The sequence below is a fragment of the Callospermophilus lateralis genome, chromosome 20, assembly GCF_048772815.1.
Source record: "Callospermophilus lateralis isolate mCalLat2 chromosome 20, mCalLat2.hap1, whole genome shotgun sequence".
NCBI lineage: Eukaryota > Metazoa > Chordata > Mammalia > Rodentia > Sciuridae > Callospermophilus > Callospermophilus lateralis.
In genome coordinates this window covers 20,789,997-20,808,241 of record NC_135324.1, presented here as the reverse complement: position 1 = coordinate 20,808,241, position 18,245 = coordinate 20,789,997, and the positions used below count along the sequence as shown (strand labels likewise).

At 53.3% G+C, this 18,245-nt stretch overlaps 1 protein-coding gene across 2 annotated transcripts in view; it reads right to left on the bottom strand.

The window, feature by feature from the left end:
- Positions 1 to 18,245, bottom strand: part of LOC143638410 (chemokine-like protein TAFA-1) — a 416,601-nt gene that overhangs the window by 201,419 nt on the left and 196,937 nt on the right. The gene's annotated exons all lie outside the window — the stretch shown is intronic.

The following is an 18,245-nucleotide window of genomic DNA, read 5'->3' as shown; positions in this document are numbered from 1 at the left end:
ACATGGCTATCAAAATGATTGTCTCGGATGTATTTTAAAACAGTTAAAATGCACACGGGCGCATCAGGAGGCTTCTCTACCGCCGTTGGGGGAAGGGAGGATGTGCGTCTGAGGCCCCGACACTGAAGGTGGGCTGAACGGTTCTCAGCGAGCCCAGCTGGCCAGGCCCGTGCTCTGGACTTGAAAGGACAGACAGGGCAGTGTTCGATGCTGCAACCATGGAGGGGAGACAGAGTCTCACTCCCAGCTGTGGTTCACTGCATGATAACTGGGACCCCAAATGGAACTCGGCTGCTTGCTCACGGAACAGGGTGGGCAGCAGCAAAGGTCAGGCTGCCATTAAACACTGCGGCCTGACCAGGTTTTCTGAGTCAGCAGGTGACAGGGCAACGGCGGCCGCTCCTGCTGGGTTAGGACGGGAACAGGAGCCTCGTCTGCGCTGCTGTGTTCTGCTGTGGCTCCTGTCAGCTCTGCCACTGTGGACACAGCTCTTCAGGAAGGTGATGGTCAGGAGTAAAGAGAAATAAGTGAGTTAACTGTGGGCCGAGGCTTGGCAGATAGGGTCTCCCCTTGGGCATACAGAGTCCAAGCAACGGTGAAAGCTGGCCGGTCACTTTTAAGTCTAGGCCAGAGAACTGACGGTTCTCTGGCATTCCTTCGCGCCCTACACAGGCCGGGTTGCCTTCGCCTGAAAAGCACTGACCTCCGTCCAGCTGGGGGTCTCGGGCCCTGCTACCGCCCAATGCCGGAGCCTGCTCTCCTTTGCAGGGGCTGCGCCCGCACACCAGCCGCAGAACACAGAGGCCTCTCTTACCCTGGAGCTCACACGCAGTGTCTTGATGGTCTCTGTCACTGTCACCCGTGCCCATGCCCTGAAACTCCACTGAGATGGTCCCAGGAAGACGCCGGCCAGGACCTCCCAGAGGTTCAATCCCACTTCATTTTCCCATTTGCTGGGAAAATGTTGGCTCCATGAAACTCAGAAGATACGTTTGCATTCCTAACCTCCCGGGTATTCTGCCTCTTCTCTGACCAGTGTGTTCCTCACCGACCTCCTTAACATCCTTCAGCTCCTGCTTCTCGTCTGCCCCAAGTGTTCTGGGTCTGACGATTGTGCCGGCTCTCTTCTTTTTGCTCCACATATCCTTGTCGGATCTCTTTCACACTCAGGAGTTGCGACTTCAGGAACCAAAGATCCTCACGCTTCTCCTTCCGGTCCAGATCTCAGTGAGGAGTCCAGCCCACGTGACCAACAACCTTCTCTAGCGTGGTCCGCTGTTTCCCCAAAGAGCTAACTCACCCTTCACCCACCCTGATGCTGTCATACTTGGGGACATCCACGTCGTAGGCCTGGGCTTCCTTCCTGAGACTCAGCTTGGGCCCACGCTCGCCATCTCTCTGCTCACACTTGGTTGGCTGAAATACTTAATGCAAATCCCAGGCGCTCCAGCACTTCATCCTGAGCCAGCCACAACATCATCGTCACCTTCAGAAACATCCCATCACAGCTCTTTTAAAAATTGAAACATAAAATGTACACAAGTTGCATTTGATTGACATGTCAAATTTTATCACTCCTCCCCATTTTCATAATTTTTGAAGAAACTGGTTATTCAGAAAGTTTTCCATAGAAAGTCACTAGTTTGCTTTGGTACATCCTACCACATGAATAAATCCCCTCTGGTAGAATGCATTAGTTTTTTCAAATCGTTGAGGTACAACGTGCATATAGTAACCTCTGAAAATCTTACATCAAGTCTTCATGAACGTTTGCACAAGTTACACAGTAAAAGCACCACGCAGACCAACCCTGACAACATTTTCACCCCTCCAGAAGTTCCCTGGGCTCCTGCCAGTCACCAGCTCTCACTAGAGGTGAATGCTATGCTGACTGGGGCTCGACAGATTGTTTCTGCCTATCCTTATTCTTCATGTCAGAGGAATAGCAGGGTAGAACTCTTGGGCCTGCTTCCCCTCCACAGAAGGCCGGTGGGTTTTCTGTGCTGTTGGATGCGTTTGCATTTGTTCCTTCTGGTGTGGTTTTGGTTTTGGACACTGCTAATAAAGGTGCTGCAGCCATGTGCCCATTCCCGTGCCGGCATCACCTAAGAGCAGGGCTGCTGAGTCTCAGGGGAGGCTGTATTTTACCATAGATTGCCAAACTCTGCTCTAAAGGGGTTTTGTGCCTGGGTGACGTTCTCATGAGCAAAGGTGGGGGCTCTGGTGGTCCCCATTCTCACCAATGCTTCGTGTTGCCCATCTGTCTAAGTTTTAGTCATACTGACAGCTGTGAAGCACAGCGTCTTTAATTCCCAAAGCCCTGAAAAGGTTAAGAATAAGCCAGCAGTTTTCAGGAATGTAGAGACCTAGGTCAGAGCACACTCTTTCAAGTGATATTTTCCACCATCCACAAAAGTTCAACTGAGGACGGTGAGGTTGAAAAATACGGAATGAAGGGAGTGTCTCCTTTAGTTGTTTCCTCTTTCAAAATTCTTGGGCTGAAGAGGGCATGCACACAGATGCTGTATCAGAAGCCTGGTGACATCCTGGTCATTGTGGATAATGTGACACGGAGCAACGGGCAACCTCCCCAAGACTCAGGTCTTGACTTCCCACTCAGGTGGACGCACCTCTCACTTAGAGCAGGCACCTAGCCTACAGGAGCCCTGTGCACCCCCTCACAGCAGGAATCGAGCCGCGGTGGGCATTTTACAAGCTGTGCAAGGTGTAGAAGGAGGTGGGGCGTGTCGGACCCAGGGGCACTCACCCACCCTGAGCCTGGCGTGGGATGGCTGTGTGGAGGGGTGGGCTGAGAAAGGACACAGGGTGGCCAAGGACCTACAGCAGCAGGCCCTGGCCCAAGACCTCCCATGGAGACATAGCTTGACCCTAAAATACTTCAGGTGTGCTCTACAACTCCACTTTACGTAGAAGACCCAGGCTCTGGGGCATTGGGAGTTTCCGCACCTCATGCCCAGGTTGGGAGCATCCAGGGAGGTATTAACGCCATGGAGTTTAGCTTACAAGAATAATGGAGAACACATGAAATTTGGAGATTATATGAAAATTATGCATAGGTTGCCCTAAACGTCCTCTGAATTCCCTACAAGGTAGAGCATATCTAGCAGGGAGATGGTAACCCTAAACAGTGACACAGGCCCCTGAAAGGTTGAGAAACCATGAGTCAGACCAAGAGAAGGACCAAAGAAGCGTGCAGCCCCGACCTGTCTCCTGTCTGCCAATGACACAGTCGTAGATCTCTAGTGGGGCAGTGTGGCCCACAGTCCCCAGCACTCCTTCTGTGAACAGCTGGCTCATGTGGCTAAGTACCCACCCCCATCAACACACAAAGCCACCACGTCTGAGGTCCTGAGACTCTCATGGTATCACAGAACCACAGCTTGAAGAAATGGGCCCAAAGGTAAGGAGTGTCCCCAGCACGATTCCTTAGTTTTCCTGTCGTATCACGGGTAAGTGTGTCCAGAGAACACGCGGCGTGTGTGCAGAGCGGCAGTGCGTTCCAGGGTGAGCATGAGCAAAGGCAGAGCAGACGGCTCTCCTGCGGCCACCTAAGTGATGAATCTGCAGTGCCACATGCTTCACCCTGTCTCCTTGACATGGACAGTGGGTGGCTGGCCCCGTGTGGCCATGCCCCATGAGGTGACGCTGGTTCCCAGGGAACAGGAGCCCACAGTCTGCTCCCACACAAGCTGCTCCAGGACGGCTCTTTCTGTTACGACAGGCAGAAAGGACAGTGCTCCCCAGGAGCAGGATGGGTCCCCGGGGTTCTGTCTCCTGTGGCCTTTCCCACACACTCAGGAGAGTTCATCGGAAGTCACATTGGCTGGGGACCTCAGAAGTTCTTGATTCTGTGCTCAGATGGCAGGCCTCTTCGAATGTCCCCTTTGAAAGTTAGAGATGATTTTTGTGACACATTCGTAACTTATCAGGACACTGAGAATCTCCAGCCTTCTAAGATGTGGCACCTGTTCCTGTGACAATGACACCCCAGGTGGGCTTTGCGGGGCAACCAGAAATCCACTGAGGACAGTCTAGAGGGGAGCAGGTAAGCAAGGGTCAGGCTGCTGAAGTTTGGGCCCACTCCGTCCTGGACCCCATCAGACCGGGAGCCACCTAGCCTGGGTCTCAGCTGCCCTGGCGCGTGAAGGGCAGGTTCCTGTGAAGCTGTCTCCCTCCGAGCGCCGGAGACGCTGCTGGTTGATGCTGCAGGGTGACGGGGTGGGGAACCCCAACCTGCTCCCACCTCAGCACAGTCAGGGTGAGTGTGAGGATGAGCAAGTGAGGGGTGGGCCCTGGCGGGGAAGACAGGGCGTCATGGAGACGCAGCGCTTCAGCAGCCAGGGCAGCAGTCCTGAGGAGCCCCGAGAACAGCCTGCTGCCCGCACTCAGGGTGGCAGAGGGAAGAGGAGGAAACCCAGCCTGTGGGACGTGGGACACAGGGCCTCGGGGACAGCAGCGCCAGAGAGGCTCCTTCCTGGGGGTGGCACAGCCATCAGGAGAGGCCACAGGTCCGAGCCTCTACCCAGTGGGCGCTGCAGCTAGACAGCAGGGTCTGAGCCAGTTGTGCCGTCCACCTGCTGTACAATCCCCGGCAGTCCCTGACCTCTCCTGGTTCTTTATTTCCTCTAAAATCAGGACGCTGACTGACCAGTTCACAAGGCAATTGGGAAGATCATGCACAAATAGGCCTGGTCCTCCACTGGCCCTCGATACCTGCTGTCCAGAGTGACCATCATCAGGAACAGGGACCAAAGGAGAGCAGGTGATCCCACGGCCTCCTGTGGACCAGGAATCATACAGAGAAACGAGTCTGAGGGAAGCCAGAGGGTAGAGCAGAGTGCAGTAGGTGTGTCCTCCTGTGCACAGGGGCAGTGAGACCTTCCACGGAAGAGCACCCCAGACGCATGTCCCCAACAGTCCTCACAGCACTTCCAACGTCCTGTCTACACACCAGGGTGAACTGTGGTCTGGATCTCTGAAGGGCCTGGAGAGGAGCCGGGTTGCTCCCCATCCACCTGCGGATGAAGAGCTGCAAACAGAACACAGGCACCCTGCGTGCGTGGCTTCCTTCCACACACTGAGCGTGTCACTGCAGTGGCTGGTGTGGAAAAGGCACCCGGCAAAATCCAGACATCTTAAAGTCACAATTCTAGAGCTCCATGCACAGTGCCTGTTCGGCATTCCTGGTTCCAGAACCACTAAAAGTAAGGTCCTCACAGTCTCTCGAGCAGCGTGGTGCAGTGGAGGTCTCACTGAATCAGAAAACGAGGATTCCAACCTGATGATGTCATTTCTTTTGTGCGACTTTGAGGTTGCTTGTATGTGTAAGACTGCTAGCTAACATGGATTCTTCCCTTTATCCTCACCTATAAACGTTACATGTTAAGTAATGTGCACCTACAACACCTGACAGAACACTTCATTAGGAATGGCTTGTATTTCTTAGTCCACAGGAGTATCCACAAGTTCAAGACCTGAGTTACACACCAGCATCACACTAATCTGCACCGTAACTACCATCTGCCAAGGACTATGTCACTTGACCTCTGAAGCGCTCTATACCATAGATGTCACTGTGGTGACCACCCGGAGCAAGGAGGTAGACTGAGATCAGAGAGGCAAGTCAGGTGACCACCAACACAGAGCTGGCAAGAGCCCAGACCCTGGGCATCATCCTGAGAATAAGACATTTATGTTTCTGTCCTTGTGTTCCTATTTCTGACCTAACTCCTGAAAACCCCGACCTAGATTTTAGATCCATGAGGGTGTATCACTGGGGTTCTTCTATGCATCGAAATCTTTGAAACCTGCTAAGGATTGCTTTAGCTACTCTAGGTCTCTCATTTTTCCAGATGAATTTCATGACTGCTTTTTCCATTTCTATGAGGAATGCCATTGGGATTTTGATTGGAATTGCATTAAATCTGTGTAGTGCTTTTGGAAGTATTGGTCGTTTTGATAATATTAATTCTGCCTATCCAAGAGTGAGGTAGATCTTTCCATCTTCTAAGGTCTTCTTTGATTTCTCTCTTTAGGGTTCTGTGGTTTTCATTGTATAGATCTTTCACCTCTTTCATTGATTCCCAAGCATTTTATTTTATTTTTTTGAGGTTGTTGTAAATGGGGTAGTTTTCCTCATCACTATACCATATCTTAAACTATATACAGAGAAATACTAACAAAACGAGCATGATATTGGCACAGACTGGTAGACCAATGGTACAGAATAGAGGACACAGAGACTAACCCACAAAACTACAATTATCTTATATTAGACAAAGGTGCCAAGAACATGCATTGGAGAAAAGATGGCCTCTTCAACAAGTGGTGCTGGGAAAACTGGAAATTCATAAGCAACAAAATGAAATTAAACCCCTATCTCTCACCCTGCACAAAACTTAACTCAAAGTGGATCAAGGACCTAGGAATTAAACCAGAGACTCTGCACCTAACAGAAGAAAAACTATGCCCTAATCTCCATCATGTGGGACCAGGCCCCAGCTTCCTTAATACAACTCCTATAGCACAAGAATTAGAACGAAGAATCAATAAATGGGATGGACTCAAACTAAAAAGTCTCTTCTCAGCAAAGGAAACAATCTGTGAGGTGAACAGAGAGCTTGCATCCTGGGAGCAAATCTTTGCCCCTCACACTCAGAGCACTAATCCTCTGTGTGGCCTCTGTGGCAGGAGGTGGTGGCTTTGAGTCTGCACTCCACATGGCAGAGGGCATCCAGGGAAGAGAAGCCGTGTGCTCCCCATGTGGCATGACTTCTCCCCTCGGGCCCAGCGTTCACCTGCAGGAGAAGGTTCTCGGGAGAACTGTGCTTCAGGGGCTCTGGCTCTGTCTAGGGGACAGTCAGTACGTAGGAGACTCGGCCACCAGGGCCTTTGGCTCTAGGTCAGACAGGGCCAGTTTATCCCACTTCACAAGCCAGCTCTGAAGCCAGGACCCTCAGATTTGGTCCATGAACACGCCGCATGGCCTGGAAACTTGAGAGAAAAGCTGGACCCCAGGCCTGGCAGCAGATCCCATGCACCAAATCTGCCTCTGGACCTGATCCCAGGGGTCCATCTGCACCCTGAAGTCAGGAGCTGGGGTCCAGTGAGGACGAGGTGTGGCAGGTGGACAGGCAGCATCACGTCAGCGTTGCCAGGGAGGGGAATCTCAGGTTCCACCCCAGACCCACAGAATGAGAATCTGCAGAAGGGACCCAGGAGACACTTAAGGCTGGCTAACATTTACCAACTGCTGAGAAGAGCGGCAAGGTCCCCCTGAGCTTCCTACAAAAGAATGCACCCACCAATCAACACTACCACCCACGCCAGACAGCTGCCCGGCCCGCTGGACAAACAGCAGCTCTGCTACCCGCAAACATGCAGCATGGCTACTCTTGGGCCAAACACGCTCTCTCCAAACCTGAGTCGTGGCTGTGATGCCGTAAGACCACATCTATAGGGCTTTTGAAGAAACAAAAATCGGTCCCAGAACAAAAAGTAAAAGGTGAACAACATAAAAAGGGAACCAAGACCCAGAGAAGGATGATGGAACCCACACAGACAAAATGAGTGTAGAGTGCACGTGCACTGGGGGAGCCCATCCCCTCTCCTCTGTGAGGGAGATACCCCAATATGCCCAGGGGTGCCTGAAACCACAGTGGCACTGAACTCTAGATTCTCCTCTACCAACACCTCTGACAAGGTTTGATTGGCAAATTAAGCACTTCCAGAGAGCAACAGTGACTGGTGATACAACAGAAGAGTCACAACAACAACGTGCTGTCACAAGTGATGTGTGCCTTCTCCCTCTCCAAGACCTCAGCTCCTCGTTGCACCGTAATGGTATTTTCAGACCATTTGACCACGGGTAACTGAGCCTCAAACACGGTAGATGACTCAACGTGCAAGACCTGTTATTAAAAACATTTAAAATAACTCACCCAGAGACACTTTGTTGCCTGCAAAGTAAAAACAGAACGAAACAAAACAAAACAAAAAAATTAAAAGATTGATGATATCCATGGCTGGTGAAGGGGAAGGGAGAGGAAACTCAACTTCCTGTTGGTGAGGCTATAAAGGAAGACGACGTGTTGGAAAGGCAGCCTGTACCTGTTGGAAAGTTTAGAAATTTGCACACACACTGACCTGGCCACTGTGTGTGTCTGGAGAAACAGAGCATCCATTTGTGTAAGGACACAGTGCAGAGATGTGCACCATGCCCTATGAGCGACAAGAACTTGCAGAGAACAGGTACCTCTACGAAGGCGGGTCACTCCTGCAACTGTGCTCACAGCTTAGGCTACTCTACAGTTACTTCCTGATGAGTGTAACAAAATGTGTCAACTCGGGAGGTTGCCAAGGATGTAAGGCTGAGAAGAGGAAAAGGTGTATTACCCCCTGTGATGGGAAGAAACAGTAGCTAATGTTTATGTGGGGCTCTCTTTCCACATATCATAGACCACCATCAGTAAGTCTAGGACCTAACAGTGGTCACTACAGGCCATCTGGAAGCCCACCACTGGACAGTGGTCACCCTGGAGAAGGGGGAGGGAGGTGGGCATCCCTCCTCATGCCACACGCCTTTGTACCATGCTTTTCACATCTGGACTCTTGCTGTCCATGTGACACTTTTCACATCTGGACTCTTGCTGTCCATGTGACACCAATGAGAGGTAAAAAGGTGCCCCTGGGAAACCCTTGTGAGATCTGAGAAAGATCGCTCATGAGGTCCGATTCAGGGGCCCTGCCTTTTATTCTCCAACCTCTTCTCCACGTCCTGCCTGAACCTGGACAGACACCCTAAGAAGGCGCGAGCTTTGTACCTTAGGTCCCACGCCTAGAGGAGGCCAAGGGAAAGGCAGGAGGAGTGCACCCCGCCCAGAATAGCTCCTTTCAGCTTCGCAGACTAACAAGAGGGGGTCCCGACCCTCCAGGTGACGTTTCTCAGGATTCTGTCCCACCCGGCAGACGACTCCCAGCCGACATGCTACCTACGGGGCCAGGTGTCCAGGTGCGTCAGGAGTGGCAAAGGGAGAGCATGGCTCTACCATCCACGCAGGCAGCTTCCTCCAACAGGGCTGCCCCATGCACCTTGCCATTCGCAGGGAGTCCCAGCCTGAGCACAGGGCCTGGCACACATTTGGATGAAAGAGTAATTAAGAGCATTTATAAGAGAGCAATGTGCACAGTTACCCTCAGATTGTAGGATTATGGATGATTTTAATTTCCTTTTGTATACTCGCCTGTACTCTCTGAATATTTAACATCAGAAGAAAACCAATAAAGCTATTTTTTAAAATTATTAAAACTGTATAAGAGAGTCGTGTGCTACAGCTTGATGAGATGAGAATGTGCTAGTCCCCGCATTTCACCCCTGCACATCAAACTTCCCTCTCCTCCTTCCCACCACAAACTATGTAAAAAATAGAACAACATCCTGACAAAGATCAATATACGAGATGAGCATTAGTCTTGTCCCCATCAGGATGATAAAAGAGGTTTATTCTACAATTACATTACATATTTATAAAGAAAAACTTGGAAACTGGTCTCTCTTACATCGACGGATGTAGGAACACAAATCATAAAAAAATAATAATAATAAAAAATTGAGTATGTTTGTTTCCTGCTCCTAGGAACACACATCGTACGGACAGTATTTCAGCCCAGGGGGCATATTGATCCTGCCTCTTGGGAAAACTTTGCACACAAATCAACGGAAACCCTTCTGGGTGGCACAGAGTCAACTTCTGGAACTTTACAAAGTGACGTGGCATGGAGACTTCTAAGCTTGCAACCTGAGTCCCAGGCAATGTCTGGATGTCACAGCTGGGGGCATTACTGGTAGCTGGTGGGCAGGGGTGGGACTGTGACCCCCACCTCCTGAGCCCTGAATGCACTGCTCCTGAGGCTGGAAATCCTGCCTTGTGAGGTCTCCGCCCGACGGCTGTGTAGGCTGTGGCTATCCTCACAAATGGAGTGGCCACTCTGACTTGTGTCTGTAGTTTTAATGGGGCTGTTAAATCACTGACTGGCTCCTGCATTTCAGAATTTGACTGTTTCCTTGGAGTGTGTGGTCCCTGTCCTCAGGGACGCCCTCATTCAGCACTCTTCACGGGGGGCTAATTGTGGTCCCTTGACAGCACCCTGGGCAGTGACCTAGCAGACGTGAGTGGGGGCTAGTCCCGCAGCACCTGGTGCCCAGAGAGGCAGAGAAGGCCCTGGTCCTGGGAAGCTGCTGGCCGTGTCCTCTGTGCTCACTAAACACAGAGCTGCTCTGGGCTTGCTCTGCCGGCTTCTCCCCTTCAAACACCTCGCTTGCCAGCTCCTCCCCGGGCTCTTTAGCACCACTCGGGCCTGGGCTCAGGTGTCAGGGCCTCAGAGAGGATATTGCTGGTCTTCCTGGCCGTGGACTCCCCCGTCTCTGCCCTGGCCAAGGTCTCCCCCCATCTCTGCCCACCTGTTTGGCTCCTGTCCTTCATCTGCATGTCCCTGTTCTCCCGTCCAGGGCTTGTCCTCTCAAAGCTAGCTCTTCCTGACTTCTGGGGAGACAATCCCAAGTCTCACAAGAGCTGGGCTGGGCCTGTCCAGGGAGGCTGGGCTCCTGCAGATGGCCCCCTCTCCTCTCCCTCCTCCCTAGACAGGCTGGCCGGGCTCAGGGACTTTGGGAGAGCATGCTCTGGGAGTCTCTGGATATCGTCCTGCCTGGCTCACTCTCCTCCGGGCCTCTAGGCTAGGACCCACCCGCCTTCCAGGTGCCTTGAGTGGGACCTCCACCACAGCAGTGTGGCCCTCTGTACCCCCACCCCAGGTACTGCCACTGCTTCCCTCACTTGGGCTGTGGTGGTGGCCCTCTGTAGGCAGAGTCTTGTCCCCTAGCTCACTGCGGTCACCACGGAGGCCACCACAATTCCTTACCAGTGCACAACAAATGAAGTCTAACTCAAAGCTAATCAAACTTTCATCTTGATGTTTTTCTAAAAAAAAAAAAAAAAAAAAAAAAAATTCCCAGCTTTACACATCAACCCCAGCCAAGCTCCAGGGACTCGTGGGTGGTCTGCGTTGATTCTGCAACGACCAGGTGATGTGAAAGGGTCCCTCTGCTAAAGGAAGCCCGTCTAAGAAAAACGATCTACCGGAGAATCAAGGGGCCAGGGGCGTGGCCACACCTGTCATCCCAGACCACGTCAGCCTTAGCAACTCAGCAAGGGCCGGTGTCAAGATGAAAAGTTAAAAGGACTGTGGAGTCACTCATTGGTATGAGGTCCCTGGACCAATTCCTAGTATAAAAAAGTGTGTGTGTGTATGTGGTGGGGCATGTGCATGTGGTTGAAGTCCCAGGAGATTGAGCAGAAGCTCCATTGCTGCCCCCGCCCACAGTTATACCTGGAAACAAATGCAGGCGCCCAGAGCTCACTCCTCCGTGAGGTCTTGGCACGTGACCGACAGACGCTGCACCTCTAAGGGACCCGGGCCTCCCGCGGACAGCACCAGGGCGGCCCAGCGAAGGTCGTGAAGGAGCCCAAGCAGGGCGCGCCTTGTCCTCAAGGATGTCACTGCAGACCCTCTCTGGGAACCACACGGCGGCCAGTGGCACAGGCTGTGCAGGCAGGAGCCAGCTTGGGCTTTGCCTTGCATCTCACACTCTCGTCGTCCTCTTCTATTAATTCACCATTTTTCTCCGAATACCAGCAAGAGAAACAGTGGAGGAGGTATGGAGAACCGTCTCTTCCTCCTCCCTCGGTGACGGAGACTTTCACTGCAGCTCTCTCTACTCTTTTGCCCGTCGTAGACACCCCCCTCCTGGACACAGCAGAGTGAGACTTCCCCCGCGTGGCGTAGGTTCACGGAATCTAAGGCTGAGATTCCGAGTGGAGAACTAACTGGCTTGTGTGTACCTGGACGGACAGTTTTGAAGCCACCCCAGGTGTGAAAGAGAGAAGGTGCTGCACTTGAAGACCAGCTCCTGTGGTTCTCAGTGAGAACGGCACTCATTTCTTTAGCTGCTTATCCCTTGAATCTCCACCTCAGCGTCTGGCCAGAAAGCTGGTCACAGCAAATCGGGGCATCTGAGTCGAGCCCCGTGAGTTTAACAAAAGGACGGTCCAGCTCGGGGACATTTATACCCAGAGTGACAAGAGGATGTCAGCAACTCCTTGGAGATCGCCTTCCTCTGCTCATGTTATGGACATGGGCCAGAGTCCCAAGGCTTTATTAGGAATCGGAGGCAGTCCCACGGCTGGGGTCCAGACTGGAGTACGTCTGCTCCCTGTCACCTCCCGGTCCAGCCCCCCAGGGTCTCTCCTCTGACTTCTTCAGCAGCCTCCCAGGAGCCTGACTCCATTCCTCTCTCTACAGCTGCAGGTCACTGTGACTCATGATTCCAGTCCCATTGGTGCTGTGCCTTCATGAGAACCACAGAAGGCCAGTGCTGACCACAGCTCACAGGCCCGGTGTGACGTGGCCCTTCATTCCTCCACCCACTTCCAAGCCACTCTCTTTCCCTGACTCCTAGGCTTCACCTTGAACTCGTCCAGATCCTGATGACCCAGGGCCTCGGCCCTCGCTGACCCTTCTGTCTGGACTGCTCCGTCCTTCCCCTCGGTGGTCGGAGGCTTCTCACTCTAGAGCCCATTACCTTTGAAAACCAAGCTTTCCCGTCAGTAATGTTCGTTTCCCTTCACTGCAGCATCCTTTGCTATTATTTTTCTGTGACATGCTTTTCCTCTCTTCTTCCAACTAGAATGTAACCCCCGAGGCCAGCACAGAGCCAGGGACCGAGCAAGCCCAAGGGGGTGCATTTGTTAAATAAAAGAAAGCAAAGTACCGAAGCGCAAACTCTGACCTCCCGACCCAGGTCAAACCTGACTGTGTTGAGATGAAGGGGTTAAAGAAACGGAATCTTCATACTTTACCAGCTTCAGCCTCGGGTACATCATGCCTGCCCCTGACTTCCAGTTCCCCCTTGGCTCGGAAGCATCCGGCATGTGCTCGCCATACGTGCTGCGTTTCACTGAGCGTCCCAAGTCTTAGCTGAATCTGATTTCACAGACGGTGAAGTTGTAGCCCAGACAGACGAATTACACAAGCATCAGGAAAACTGCTTGCTCTCCTCACCTCACACCTCATCTTTAAAAACTTCAGGTCTGAGAGTCAACGAGAAGCTCCAGTGGCCTGGTTCACGTGGAGACGTGACCTGATCACTTCATCCTCACCCGAGGGACTGAAGAGTGACGTATTCACTGGGTCCCGTGCTGTGTTTGGTTTCACAATACCTGGCCCATGTTATGGTTTTATGGGTTCGATCTCATTTTGTCCTCATAACCCCTCACCCCTCACTGAGGGTGAAACCGAGGCTTCACCATCCGGGCAGGGAAGGGCTCTAGATAGGAAAAGGACACCCAGGGCCCGGCAGAGGGCAGCAGGTGCTGAGGTCCCTGGCACCCCACTCTGCACCCCGGAGCTCCGGAGGCTCATGGGCAAACAGAGTCCTGTAGGACGTTGTGCATTATCACAAGCAGCCGTGTTCACCTGGAGAGAACCGGCTCTTCCATGGGAGGCATGTGTGTCTGGAAGAACGCAGCGCAACACAAAGTCCAATTCCACCACTCAGAGCTCAGGGACCCACACGAGGTCTGAGAGCCGGTAGGACTGGGAGCGAGAATCCCCCAGCATCTGTTATGGTCACCCGGGAAAATCACTGCACCCCGAGAATCACCTCTCCACCCTTCAGTGGTGTTCAAGAAACCCTCTGGCTGCCACCACATCCTTGTTTGGAGGTCAGCAAGCACATTGTACATAGTTAAATGTGTGTGTGTGTGTGTGTGTGTGTGTGTGTGTGTGTGTGAAGGGGGGGATCTAAAATGGAAACCAGCAGTCGGAAAACGAGGAGCTGCCCCCAACGCTCCCACCCCCTCGTTGCACTGGTCAGTCTTTGGAAACTGTGAAGTGTCTACCCAAAGACCTTGCTGGTCACCCACATCAGGGACGCTGCCCCTGATGATCTGTGCAAAGCCTTGGGCTCCCGTCACTTGTCCAGCGACACCCCAGCTTTGCTAGGAAAGTGATCCTGTGGCATCCTCAGCCACGTGGACCGAGGGCAGACATGGGCCAGTCTGGCTAATCAGAGGCCTGCACACGGGATCATGTGCTGGTTACTGTATGTGCATGTGACACAGCCAGGCCTGTGACACTTGGTCCCAGGACTTCTGCCAGGGGGCTGGGAAGGGAAAGAAGTTCTGCGTGTGGTTGGCCTAATGGGAACAGTCCTGAAGCATGGCCAGTTGACATCCCCACAACCCTCTGTGGAACTCCTTCCCTAAAACCAGTGCAGAGGAAAACGGCACCAAGACACAGGGTGGACAGGGCAGGAGGGGGGTGGACGCTGGTCCCTGGGCCCTGTCCTGGCCCCACCTTTCTAAACCCTTGGCCCTTTAGTTAGGCAGGACGGCTTGCTGCACTGGGTCAGCACTAGCCACACTGGAAGCTTTTAAGATGCTGTGCTTTCCTGACCAGTGGCTTCTCTCCAACAGCAGGAAAGAGCAGGGTGCAGGAGAGTCGAGCCACAGGCGCAGCCCGAGCCCCGTGCACAGGGAAAACAGAGCAGAAATGTCAGCCAGGAAGGCGCTATTTTTAGGTTCCTGGAAGAAAGCGGCAGCGCTGCACTGACCCCTGCCAGACGCGTCCAGGTGTTGGCCTCCCCACTATTCATCCCTTCCTGGCCTTTCCTTCCCCCTCGCTCCCTTCGCCATATTTTCTCCCAGGGGGGAACCTGATGATAATACCCATCAAAGAGAGGGCAGGCACCACAGGAGGAAAACGCCCGAGGAGTCTAACGTTTAGCTGCAATTGAAGAGCGGCCCCCTCCTCTCCTCTCCTCTGCACCCACAGGGAGCCCAGCCACCTCTGGGCCCTGGTCGGGACCTGCTAAACCTCCAAATGTCAAAGTGAGGCGCACACTAAAACGGGTCTTTCCTCCTCGTTTCTCATCTCCCTGGGGAGTGGTTCTTTTCAGAGTACTGCTTTCCCAAGCCAGACCCCTGGTCACCTCCTCAGAATAAGGAAGACTGATAATGGCAGTCAGCGACCCTGGGACTTTGTATTCTCAGCGGCTGTTACAAAAGGGAGGAAAAGAATGGCTCTGGGAGTGGCCTCCCCTCTCGGCACCTCGGCAGCCACAAGTTTCCAACACAGAAACCAAGGGAGAGCTTTCTCTGGGCAGCGGGGGACGCAGTCATGGTAGACGAAATAGCAGAGTGGAGCTGCCTGTTCCCGTCCAGATCCACAGCCACGTCCAGCAGCCCTGACACTGGGTGGCCAGGGTCCAGCAGAGAGTTGTCATGTACATGTGGACTCGCCATGGGGGACACTTACTTAAAGAAGTAAGAGAAGTTGTAGGCAATGCACTCAGAGCCAAAAAAGGTAGACTTGGAGGACAAGATGCAGAGAGTTCTGGAGAGCCCACCATTCTCCTCTGTCTGTGTTCATTGAAAAAGGGAGTCCTTCAAGCCGACTTCAAACCATAGGGCGGGACAGAGTTTCCAAGAGTTGACAGAGAAACCTTCACACAATTATTATCTTTTCACAAAGAAAAGTCCTGAGAACCCCTACACTGTGTACTTAAGTAGAGGTACCAAGGGACAGCTCTCCACTTAGGGGGCCGGCTCTCCAGGGACCACTGGGTGCTCAGTGCGGACCCCAGAGCTGCCTGCGAGCCTGGGCCTCTCATCTGACTTCTAATACAATCCTTGAAGACGTCCCCCCGGGCGTCTGAGGTCCGGTCTCATCTGGGCGATGGCAACACCCTCACAGTCCCCCCTCCCAAGGGACCACTCTGTTGGGATAGAGGCGGATGCGCAAAGCGCCCAGCAGGCAGGTAAGGGTTCCGAAAGTCTTCAATGTGGATGATTTTATTTTAGATTAAGCAACTGACAGATAATGAAGGTCTGTGTTTGTGATACACGGTAACGTATGATACACAGCCATCATCAATGCGCAGATGACAAGCTTGTGTTCTCAGGGGCACACGTGAAGGCCTTTGCCATGTGAGGGCTCAAAGCAGGCTAGTTGGCTGGCTATTTCATCCACGTGCTCCACGGACAGTCCCCGGAACTGCTGGGAATGAGCTGGTCTCCGTGGGGGCAGACGACCCTCTAGGTGAGGCCTCCCGGGCACAGAGGACCCTGAGGCGCTGGAGTCCTCTCTGGAGACAGTCTTCACTGGCGCTCAAGCGGGTGCACCTTCTGTAGCGGCTGCAGGGAGGGGGACCGTGCTGGTCCACAGCAGCCTCCCGCTCCACGCAGCCTGAGACAGGACGCGCCTCATTAAAGGCCAGCCAGGCAGAATGCAGCTTCAGATTTCAGGAACAAGCCAATTAGGACATGTGCCTCCTCCTCGGGGCGGGCAGCGCCCTCCAGGGTGGAGGGACGCGGAGGGCAAGGAAGCGGAGGACAAAGGCAGCGGGCGCCTTCAGGTTCCCTTCCCGGGCCCCTCCCTTGTCCCCAGGTGCAGGAACTGTGCCTCCCTCTGCTCTCACGTGGACCCCCGCTGGCTTCCAACGGCCGTGCTCCCAACCCACAAGACATGGCCCACTGCCCCTCCGGTTCAGAAACCCAGATTCCAATCTGAAACCAGTTGCCATCAATACCACGCGCCCCCGAGAGCCACACTGATCACCCAGTTTCTCTTTGGGGAAAACCCTGTAAACCATGAAAAATGAACAAAATGTCAGTATTGACGGGGACGGTCCTGAAGGGGGCCCACAGACAGGCCGAGGGCTGCGGCTCCCGTCCACACCTCTGGACGAGGACAGGCGTGATGTCCCCACTAAACCGTCCACTTCAGGGCATGAGCCGCTCCGAGCTCTGCGTCAGAGACCCGTCCATCTCATTCTTTTGAGCCGGAGATGAGACCTCCCTCTTACCCGCTGACGGGACACCTAACCCTGCGTGCCAGCCTAGGTGACCCTCTGGCCTTGAGCTCGGCCGCCTCGCGAGAAAGGTCATCCGCACCTCCATGTCAATTCAGCCCCACGCCGATCACGCTCTTCGCGGTGCCCTTACTGCGGTGCTCCCGTTTGTCATGTCCTAACATGCAGCTGCCGGGCACCGGCAAGAGGAGTACGAAGGTGTGGCCCGCGTCTGGGAGGGCGCCTGGTCTAACTGCTCCACTCGGAAACTCCAGAGGGCGTCCCCTGGCAGGGTCCAGACTTCCTTCTTAATCTTCAGGTGATGTGCTAAGGCTGTGAGTGCGTGGGAGGAATGGCCCAAAGCCAAGGTGGCCGCACACTTCTGCCACGTGGGAGCCACGTCGGAGCCACGTCGGAGCCACGTCGGAGCCACGCAGCCCAGAGGCAGAGCCGGCTTTGCCTACGTGACCCTCAACAGCTCACAGACATGGGAATGAAGAGCTTGGAGGGTTTGGTCCCTGCTGTGGTGAGCTGAACCAGGGAGGGCTCCCCCAGCTGGCCGCCAGGTCCTGCTTCCCTGATGGAACCCTTCTCCAGCCTGGAGATGAAGCCGGTTCCTTCAGGTGTCACAGTGCCCCGTGCCGTCCCCCATGTGGGAAGACAGAGACGCCACCAGGCTTGGAAGTCAGAGATTCCCACTGGGAACTAAGTGAGATGTGGCCAGACCTTGCCAAGAGTCCAGCTGGTCTTGGTGAGCTGCTGGCCAGGAGGGCTAGCTCTCCCCTGACCAACCCACTGGGTGCCCCTGAAGATGGACATCACTTCCACAGGATGGACCTCACAAGCTAGGCTGCCTGGTCAGCAGCACGGCCAGGCTCTTGGAATATGCAGCCAGAGTGCCAGCGAGACTTCAGCAAGAACCGACTAACAAGACGAGAAAAATGAGACCGACACGGGAGGAGGAAAATTAAACAGGAAGTTGAGAGCCGAGCCCTCAGAGTCTCAGAGAGGGGTATGACAGAGCTCTCTCAGAAGAGCTTCCAAGTTAAACAGAACCATGACGAGGTGAAAATAAACCCAGATTATGGAAATCGCACTCAATTGAACACATCTCACTTTGCCAGTAAAGCAGCATATGAGTCTCTAAACTCAACACTATATTTTAAAAAAGCTCTGATTTTTGCATACATTTTCGTATAAATATGCTAATTGTGTGGAGAGATAAGTTGTTACACAAAATCTTAACCATTATCAATAAGATCTTCACAGGCAGTATTCATGCATGTGTTTTGTTACATAAACTGTCTCTGTCTTCTGA